Raw genomic sequence first — 10,270 nt, 5'->3', positions numbered from 1 at the left:
ACTACTCTGTTCCAAAGATATGCACACCATCGAAATAGTCCATCTATATCAATATACACTGAGAGGGAATAAATTTTTTTACAAGAGAGGAAATAGCTCATCCATCCATAATGCCCTCCTAATGGTGCAACGTTTTCTTCTTCTTCTTCTTCTTCTTCTTCTTCTTCTTCTTGTTGTTGTTGTTGTTGTTGTTGTTGTTGTTGTTCTTGTTCTCATTCTCTGCGGGAGACGGCTTCGCAACAAGCTCTTTGGACCTTGCAGCTATCTCGAAACTCACACGGGCATTGAGGGCAGCATATTTTATCCGCTCGTACGTCAAGGGATAATTCTCCCATCCAGACAACCTTAATGCCACCGTCTCGTGACCCTTCTGAAGATTTGTACCGAGCACAAAATTTGCTACGTCGAATAGGGATGGTGTCTATTTAGCACAATCTTCTACAGGAATTTTGATTCTGGTTTGTAGGTCAGCGTTGCTTTTCGAATCAAGGTTGTACAGCTCCAGCTTCTGTTTGTCCCCTTCGATGGCTGCCCCACAGAAGTATATGTCCTCCTGAGACAAGAAATCGTGAAGCTCACCTGGTATGGAGGGCGAGTGTATGATGTGGTACACCAAAACATAATCTTTGAGGCACAGCTGAAGGACGGCGGTGCGCTGGATCTTCCCAGGGGCACGCTCTGTGTACTCTGCGTCGAGACCGATGACCCTCGTCTCTACCTTTTTGAGGGAGTTGGATAAATTGTTGATCCACTGCCGAACAACCCTTGGGTGGATGGTGACGGTGGCAACTATGCGCATCGGGCCTTCGACGAGGACATGTTGGACGCTAAAAACCTGCATCTCGATCTCTTTCGCCATTTGGAACCGCTGGAATGGAGGGCTATGCTTTGGAGAATTAGGATTAGACGGCTAGTCTAAATGAAGTAGTAGATGATTATTTAAAGAGGTTAAAACAATGTGAACGCAGTGGGGATTGGATGCAAATGAAGACGAAGGGAAGGTGAAGAAGCCGAGGCGAATCGGTTCCCGATGGAGAAGTAAATGGGAGAAGTGGCGTGCAGGCAGTTGATTAGACGACTAGGTAGACTAAACAAAAAGGCTATGCGGGTAGACTAAGGAGTCGTACCTGTTCGTTTACGTGCCCATCCTTCCTGATAGGTGGGACCTATGCAAACAGATAAAAAAAATGTGCCGTAGCTTTTTTTTAGCCCGTGAGTGGGAGACACAACATTCTCTGGTTAAGGAATACTCCCTCCGTTTAGGTGAGTATAAGTCACCTTATGAAAATCAGGTTTTCCCAAAACCTTTAGGCGTTGAGCATTAACTTCCTGCTCGATCCCCTCCAAGCCTCGTTAGCCAGCGTTCTCTTCCTCTGCTGCCGCGTTCTACCTTTCCATTTTTCCTCTTCTCAAGTGTGGAAAGATCTTCATGCCGTCCTTGATGCACCAGAACGACCACTGCATGCATCACGGCAGGGCGTTGATTGGGCATGCATGAGAATTTGGTTCTGCTCGCAATATGGATTATACCTGAACGATGAAGTGAACAGGCATGCTAGCACGAGAGACCTATTTCCGCTATACAAGTACTGGAGTACTCATGTTCCTACTAGTAGTAGTAGTAGTACAACTGTGGTACACTTGATGGTCAAAATACTATTCATCCGGTCCTCACAGTGAAGTGACAACACCCTGCGCCTGACACTAGTCCAGGTGAGGCGGCTTGTTCGGGTTACCAAAGTCAGCCTCACCATGTGCACTGTGCAGTCTGTCACTGCCGGTGTACAACACATTGGCGCCTTGCATCGTCTCCCTCGACGCTCCCATAGCACCACTCCATCTCCATCTCCTCCATCTCCGTCTCCGTCTCCATCTCACTGTGCCCCTGTGTACCATCACCTCACTTGCCTCCCCCAGTACCACTATTCCCTCGCTAGCCGCTCCAGCACCGACATACTTCTCCCCCGTAAATCAAGCCCCTTCCAAACTCCACCATGGCCGAACGCGAACCGTGCAGCATCCATATGAGCCGCGGTTGGAGCAATCTCCCCAGTGACATCCTCGACCTCGGTTGTTCGTGTATGGATATGTTGACCACCCTGCGGCTAGCTGCATGCTCGAGGGACATGCACACGGCCATCATCGAAGCGAGGCCTAAGCTTTTCAAGACACCCTGCTTGCTGCTATCTGGTCTTAAGAGATTGGCTCACCATGATACGGAGGCGTGCATGATGCCCCTCGACTTTAATCCGATCTCCATTAGCCGAAACTTCTTTGCAGGTATGTAGTGTGTCACCGTACATCATTTCCCTCGACATCAATCCAATCACCATCGCCCGAAACTTCTTGGCAGGTATGTACTGGGTCGGCATGAACTCCCACTGGATGGCTGCCTTCAGAGAAGACGATAAAAAGATGGTGCTCGTGAACTTCCAGACCTCCCATGAGATTATCCTTCCTCCGTTGGATTATATAGAGTATTACCATCACGGTCCAAGTCATCTAGATTACTATGTCAGTTGGACGGACCTTGTCTTGTAGAAGATTGTAATCTGCCAAGTACCCACACGACATGCGAATTATGTAGACTTCAAGCTAATTGCCTTGTTCGACCGCGGACTTGCCTATCTTTACGCAGGTGCCTTTTTTAGCTGGAGACAACTCGGCTCGCAGTGGATCATCATCAAAGCTGATACACACTTCTGTGATACTATTGAACACAATGGCATCATCTACGCGATCGACAAAGCAGATGGCACCACGTATTGCTGGGACGGCGCGTGTAAGTTGTTTTCATCTCATGTTAATGATGACGCCATGACACTGTTTGAACTTTTTTTGATGATTGGCATATCCCTGTTTGAGCAGAATTTGAGTAGAACTATGGCAATATATTAGAGACGCCGTAAATGAGCTATATTTGGAATGATTTAATTCATGCAATTGTGACCATGTCATTACAGCCAATTTGTACCCTGAATAATTAAACGGTTAGGAATATATGGATATTATCCTTATTTTACAGTAATCTATATACTACTACTAAATATAAGTGTGTATCAATGGCCATGTTAGTTTCCTCATTTTCATGATGTAGAAACATGCACCACACTGTTGGTTTCATCTAACCATACGTTAGGGAAGTAAATGTGCATATGGAGAACTCTATATTTGGAAGTAGTGAAATCCTGCAATGCTTACCATGTGTACACACCTATATTTGCCCTTCAGCAATCAATGACTAGAATAATATCCTCACAAAAATTTTGCCCACAGAACACAAGCATATAACAATGCATGGTCTGTTAGTTACCTTGAAGAATTTGTTTGTGAGGACAGAACATGATACCATAACATGCATGACATGGTAGTTTCCTGTGAAGAATCGATTGCGAGATAACATGAGTATAACCATGCATGGCACTTCTATATTTTCGAACCCAGTATACATTTCCCTGTATTTTCCTCCTAGTTCCAACAGGGACATATCAATGTTGCTTCTTGCATTATCCTACTCATACTCTAAACAATGCTGATATTACATTAACAATGCCTATCCTTTTTGATATGATGCAGTGTACCTATAGTTGCTGCCCTTTGTAATTACACCACCTTTGCCAAAACCAGGGAAGCACAACTGGTTCCTCGCTCGATCAGACGACAGCAAAAGACTAGAGATCATTCGGACACATGAGCCGGAAAAGTTATATTTCAAAAACCCCCACTGTATACAAGCACCGTGTAATACGTGAGTATCCGGACAGTGGTTGTGACATCTATGAGCAGGATACCAGCTTGTTGGGGCCTTTAGGATTTTTTAGTTGGAGGCAAGTAAACAGCCTTGGTTCACACTCTCTGTTTCTCGGACTCAATTATCCGATTAACCAGGAGATCACCATTGGCAAGGACCTTGATGGAAGAGAGGCTCTGTTTGCTATGGAAAATTGTGTCTACACGGCGAGCCCTAGGAGTTCGGGAGCATACTCCCCTGATTGTCAACGATATAGCCTGCAGCCAAAAGAAGGTGAGAATGACAAAGGCATCCAGATTAACTTTGATCCTTGGTTGTCTCAATTACGATAGGCAGTGATGTGGTTCAAGCCTTCAGGTTGATAGGTAATTGGGCTGCTGCATCGAATGGGTGGAGTACTGGTGTCTCCGGATCACTGGCCGCTGAATTGGGGCTGCAAATTAAGATGGTGTTGGATCATCTCTTTGAATGACTTTGTTGTCTTTGCTGCTGGTTCTGGATGGGTAGTTCTTTCTTTTGTTCTGCATATTCCTTGTCATTTGGTCATCCTCGTCTATGTCACTCTTTCTATGTAATAGTTGCTTCTGTTTAGAATGTCATTCTCGTCTGGATCACGAGAGTCTGAGCGCTGCAGATGGGTACGTTTTGGTGGTTGAGGGAGTCCTGGACTAGGGGGTATCCGGACAGCCGGACTATCATCATCCGCCGGACTCCAAGACTACGAAGATACAAGATTGAAGACTCCGTCCCGTGTCCGGATGGGACTTTCCTTGGCGTGGAAGGCAAGCTTGGCGATACGGATATGTAGATCTCCTACCATTGTAACCGACTCTGTGTAACCCTAGCCCTCTCCGGTGTCTATATAAACCGGAGGGCTTTAGTCCGTAAGACATAACCTCCATTACAACAATCATACCATAGGCTAGCTTCTAGGGTTTAGCCTCCTTGATCTCGTGGTAGATCCACTCTTGTACTACCCATATCATCAATATTAATCAAGTAGGACGTAGGGTTTTACCTCCATCAAGAGGGCCCGAACCTGGGTAAAACATTGTGTCCCTCGTCTCCTGTTACCATCCGCCTAGACGCACAGTTCGGGACCCCCTACCCGAGATCCACCGGTTTTGACACCGACATTGGTGCTTTCATTGAGAGTTCCTCTGTTTCGTCACCGATTGGCTCGATGGCTTCTTCAATCAACAACAAGGCCGTCCAGGGTGAGACTTTTCTCCCCGGACAGATCTTCATATTCGGCGGCTTCGCACTGCGGGCAAATTCACTTGGCCATCTGGAGCAGATCGAAAGCTACGCCCCTGGCCCTCAGGTCAGATTTGGAAGCCTAAACTTCACAGCCGATATCCGCGGGGACTTGATCTCCGACGGACTGGAGCCACAGCCGAGCGTGCCGCACTGTCGCGATGGTCATGATTTAGCTCTGCCGCCGGACAGTGCCTTGGTGGCCGCACATGAATCCGCTCCGGCCCTCAGTCCGGAGCCGATCGCCTAGATCGAGGATCGGTGGTTGGACACCGCCTCGGGGGCTGCAACTTCCGCGGATGGAGCCGAACACTGACCTTGTCCCCTATAAAGCTCGTGACTCCGAGGTGCCGGACTCCCTTCCGGACTCCGAACCTCCTGCGCCCCTGCCAATCAAGTCCGATTGGGCGCCGATCATAGAGTTCACCGCTACGGATATCTTTCAGCACTTGCCCTTTGGCGACATTCTAAATTCGCTAAAGCATCTCTCGCTATTCGGAGAGCCCTGGCCGGATTATGGCCAGGATGGTTGGGATGCGGACGACGAAGAAATTCAAAGCCCACCCACCACCCAATTTGTAGCCACTGTCGACGATCTAACAGACATGCTAGACTATGACTCCGAAGACATCGACGGAATGGACGACGATGCCGGAGACGATCAAGAACCAGCGCCTACAGGACACTGGAAGACCACCCCAACACATGATGTATATATGGTGGATACCCCAAAAGGAAGCGATAACGAGGACCAACGAGGCGCGGCAAAAGATAATCCCGCCGATAAACAACCAAAACGGCGACGCAGACGCCTCCCTAAGTCCCGGCTCGACAACAACAGCGCTCCTAATGACCCAGCAATAGAGCAGGGCAAACCAGTGGACGACGAACATGCAGCCAAACAACCATCCGAACAGGACAAGTCGGATAATCAATCCATGCCCGGCGAAACCAACAGTCCAGACGACCTCACGCCAGACACACCACCGGAGAATAAAAATCTTCGGAAAAGACTCGTCGCCACTGCAAGAAGTTTGAAGAAGGAAAAACGGAAGCTCAAAACAGCGGATGACATACTCAGAATGAGGTGGAGCAAATTGCTCAAAACCGCAGACAAATACGGCAATGGCCATCAATCAAAGAGCTACCCGAAGCGCAAGCTGCTGCCAGAATTTGACGAGGAAGCCATAGAGCCCCCACAGTCAAAAAACAAAGAGGCCGCCTGGCCGGATAGATGTCCAGATGATAGGCCAAAATCTTAAAGCGGCGCCGCACACAAGCCGACTCATGACCCTGGAAAAACAGATGGCCCAGCCAGGTCCATTTACGGGCCAAAAAAGAGGGCCCTAGGAAGCAACACAACACGTCAAGTGTTCGAAGACAGCGGTACACCCAAATACAGGGGCGCCGCACACCCACTATGTTTCACCAATAAGGTGCTGGATCATGAATTCCCAGCAGGGTTTAAACCCATAAACATAGAGGCTTACGACGGAACAACAGACCCTGGAGTCTGGATAGAGGACTATATACTACACATACACATGGCTAGAGGAGATGATCTCCACACCATAAAATATTTACCCCTCAAGCTCAAAGGGCCAGCCCGTCATTGGCTCAAAAGCCTCCCAGAAAACACTGTTGGAAGTTGGGAAGAACTTGAGGACGCGTTTAGAGCAAATTTTCAAGGGACTTATGTCCGCCCTCCGGATGCAGACGATCTAAGTCATATAACTCAACAGCCCGGACAGTCAGCGCGCAAATTCTGGAACAGGTTCCTTACTAAAAATAACCAAATAGTCGACTGTCCGGACGCCGAAGCCTTAGCACCTTTAAAACACAACGTCCGAGACGAATGGCTCGCCAGACACCTCGGCCAAAAGAAGCCGAGGACAATGTCCGCGCTAACAAGCCTCATGACCCGCTTTTGCGCGGGGGAAGATAGCTGGCTAGCAAGATGCAGCACCAGCGACCCATGTACATCCGAGATCAGAGATGGAAACAGAAAATCACGGCGCAGAAAAGACCAGCGCCGGAATAAAGAGAAAAGTCCAAAGAACACGGCGGTTAACGCCGGATTCAAAATCTCGCGGCCAAACAACAAAACACTTCCTCTTAAGGATAACAGTGATGAGCTATCCAACTTAAACAAAATTTTGGATCGGATATGTCAAATCCACAGTACCCCCGGAAGGCCTGCAAACCACACTCACCGAGATTGTTGGGTTTTCAAACAGTCAGGCCGACTCAACGCCGAACACAAGGGGCTCGACGCATCAAGCGAGGACGATGATAAACCCCACCAGCAGAGCACCGGAAAACAAAAGACTTTCCCACAAGAAGTCAAAGCAGTAAACTCACTTCATGTGATAATACGGAAAAGCAATGTGGCACCCGCTGAAATGGGTCTCGCACGGTCCACCCCAGCAGAACCTCGAGATTGGATATCAAAACCAATCACTTTCGACCACCTGGATTATTCCAGAAGCGTTCGAAATGCAGGATGGACTGCCCTGATATTGGATCCTATAATCGATGGACTACAATTTACACAAGTCCTGATGGACGGAGGCAGCGATTCAAACCTGCTATATCAAAACACAATCCGCAAGTTGGGGATAGACCTTACTAAAATTCGACATAGCCGCACTTCCTTTAAAGGAGTGACGCGAGGCCCTTACGCCAAGTGCACAGGCTCCTTATTACTAGAAGTTGTGTTCGGGTCACCGAACAACTTCCGACGTGAAAAACTAATCTTTCATGTCGTCCCATTCAAAAGTAGCTATCAAGCACTATTGGGACGTGAAGCTTTTGTTCGCTTCAATGCCATACCACATTACGCGTCACTTACACTTAAAATGCCCGGTCCACATGGCATCATTTCATTACGAGGGTCATTTAAAGACCCCGGACACGGCTAGACGAGTCCGGCATAAATAAGCTAGGGGCTCCCTAGCCGCACACCCCTTCACAAGGGGCTGTGCATACAAGCAATAATGAGCTAATATAGACTCCGCTTTACTTATTTATTAATATTTTTCATATACTTTTTTTTGCACGATTTCCTTTCAAACTAAGTTCCTCTCTTTTTACAGATGAACAACGTGCACACCCGTCCAGGATAACGGCACAACGGAGACACAGGCGCAGACATGCAGTAGGGACCCGTCACAAGGATTCTTTTCAGATTAAGACCCTGCGTAAACCTTTTTTACTGTCTCTTGTTGTTATAATCCCCTGGTTTCTCATTATAACCAGAGTGGAGCCTGACGTTTTGGCATCGGCCGCGTCAGAGGACCTTGCCCGTACCTGGACACTAGGGGCTTAGGGCATTGTTCTGCCCATTATTATAAAGACCGAACACCTTAGGGAGTGTTCGGCGTCTTGAGTTAGGCCTTATATGCATCAACTCCGAATCATGTCTTTGGTCAAATGTTGGGTTTTCCCGGCTCCAATGTTTTGCTGCCTTACGTTCCGTATCATCGGCTAACGCGGTACCAGGAGAACTACTGCGATTGTGCCCCAGTTCGGCTGGGCGAAGCACCTCAGTAGAGAAAGCCGAAACTAACTGTCATGATACAGCGAGAGACTGGTCAACCACTCGATCGATCACCGGAATGTTTAGAATTCCCCCGCTTTGACGAAGGACCGTTTCCCGGTCAGGCACACACGCGCCCTGAATTCGGAGAGCGCGGTGCCCCCAGGGGCTATATCGTAGCCCCACCCTCGAACTTCAATGGCTAAGTGAAAGTGATAAAGCATCATAGTCCGGTTGCCTCGTTTGCTACGCTACCACCTCCTCAACAGGACCGAGACGTCGGATTAAGTGTGACAATGCGCTATTTTTGCGAACACCCCCGCACCTTGTGCGTGGGGGCTGAAGCCAAAGACTGCCGTCTTTCAGGTTATACACACGTATACATAAACGGCCGCATAGGAGATATTTCAATACTTGGAGTGCACAAGTATAAAAAGCAATTATATCATAACCATTGTTTTACAAAATACAACGTTCATTTGAACGTGGCATTTTTCGTGCACTGCGACTCTATTACACGAGCACCACGCATAACTTCCCCAAAATAGTGCTCGACGGGTAACCGGCTTTCATCCGAACCCTGGGTTGCAACAGCGGTGGCATCCATCTCTGTCCAATGTGTCTTCACACGGGCAAGGGCCATCCGTGCACCTTCTATGCAGGCTGACCGCTTCATCTCCTTGATATGCGGCACCGCCCCAAGAAATTGCTGCAATAAGCAAAAATAGCTTGTCACCTTGGGCCTCTCTGGCCAGACATGAGTCACGATATCCGTCATGGCAAGTCCGGACAACCTGTTCAGCTCAGCCCAATTGGCCAACCGACCGGTCAGCGGAAGTGAACGATCCGAACTATGGAATTGAGACCAAAACAGATCTTCCGTCTTGTGATCCTTCTGACTCCGCAAGTGCACAACGGCATCCACCGCACTTGCCGCTAAGTCCATATATGGATCCTCTGGACCCCACAGCTGGCCAATCTAGGCATAATTTGGATCCGTAAACCGGCGACGCAGCAGAAAAGGCTTGCCAGCCACAATGTCTCCGGCTTGCAGAACCAGCATCCTTGGCCTCGGCGGTGGCCTTCCCCAGGTCTTCTCACTCCGATAGGCTCTCCTTTTCAAGAGCCTCATTGCGGTCGGTAGCATCCTTCAATTTAACGGCCAATTTGGCCATCTCTTCCCTGCTTCGGTAGTGTGCAGCCCTTTCGGCTTCTAACTCTTCGGCCGCCCTCGAGGCAGCCGCATCACTCCTTTTGGCTTGCTCCTTGGCTTGAGCAAGTTCTGCCCGAAGGCTCTCCATAGCAGCAGCACCATCTGCGTCAAGCATAAATATTGTAAGAGGTGGGCTTTGACTCCCTTAAATAGGTGACTGCGGAGAGACAACTTACGTTGCGACTCGTCAAGTCGCTTGTTGACTAGCGTGATGTCTGCATCCGCAACTCGAGTTGCCGCATTAATTCAGCAACTCCATCAGTCCGGCTAGCCCCCGGACTATCCGCCACCTGCATAGGAAAGGCGACACTCAATACCTGCGATTTTGATCCTCGGCACGCTGTCGCTTTCGACAACCTACCGAGTCTCAGGGGCTACTATCTATACATGGCGCACTTTCATGTGCAAACTGTCAAAAAGGTGCGTCGTTTTTACGTACCTCAAACCCCGCCAGCAAACTCCTGACGGCATTATGCAATCCGCTTTCGGCAGACGAAATCCTTCCAATCAC

Source organism: Triticum aestivum, chromosome 7B (assembly GCF_018294505.1).
Source record: "Triticum aestivum cultivar Chinese Spring chromosome 7B, IWGSC CS RefSeq v2.1, whole genome shotgun sequence".
In the NCBI taxonomy this organism is placed as follows: domain Eukaryota; kingdom Viridiplantae; phylum Streptophyta; class Magnoliopsida; order Poales; family Poaceae; genus Triticum; species Triticum aestivum.
This window is presented reverse-complemented; position numbering follows the sequence as displayed.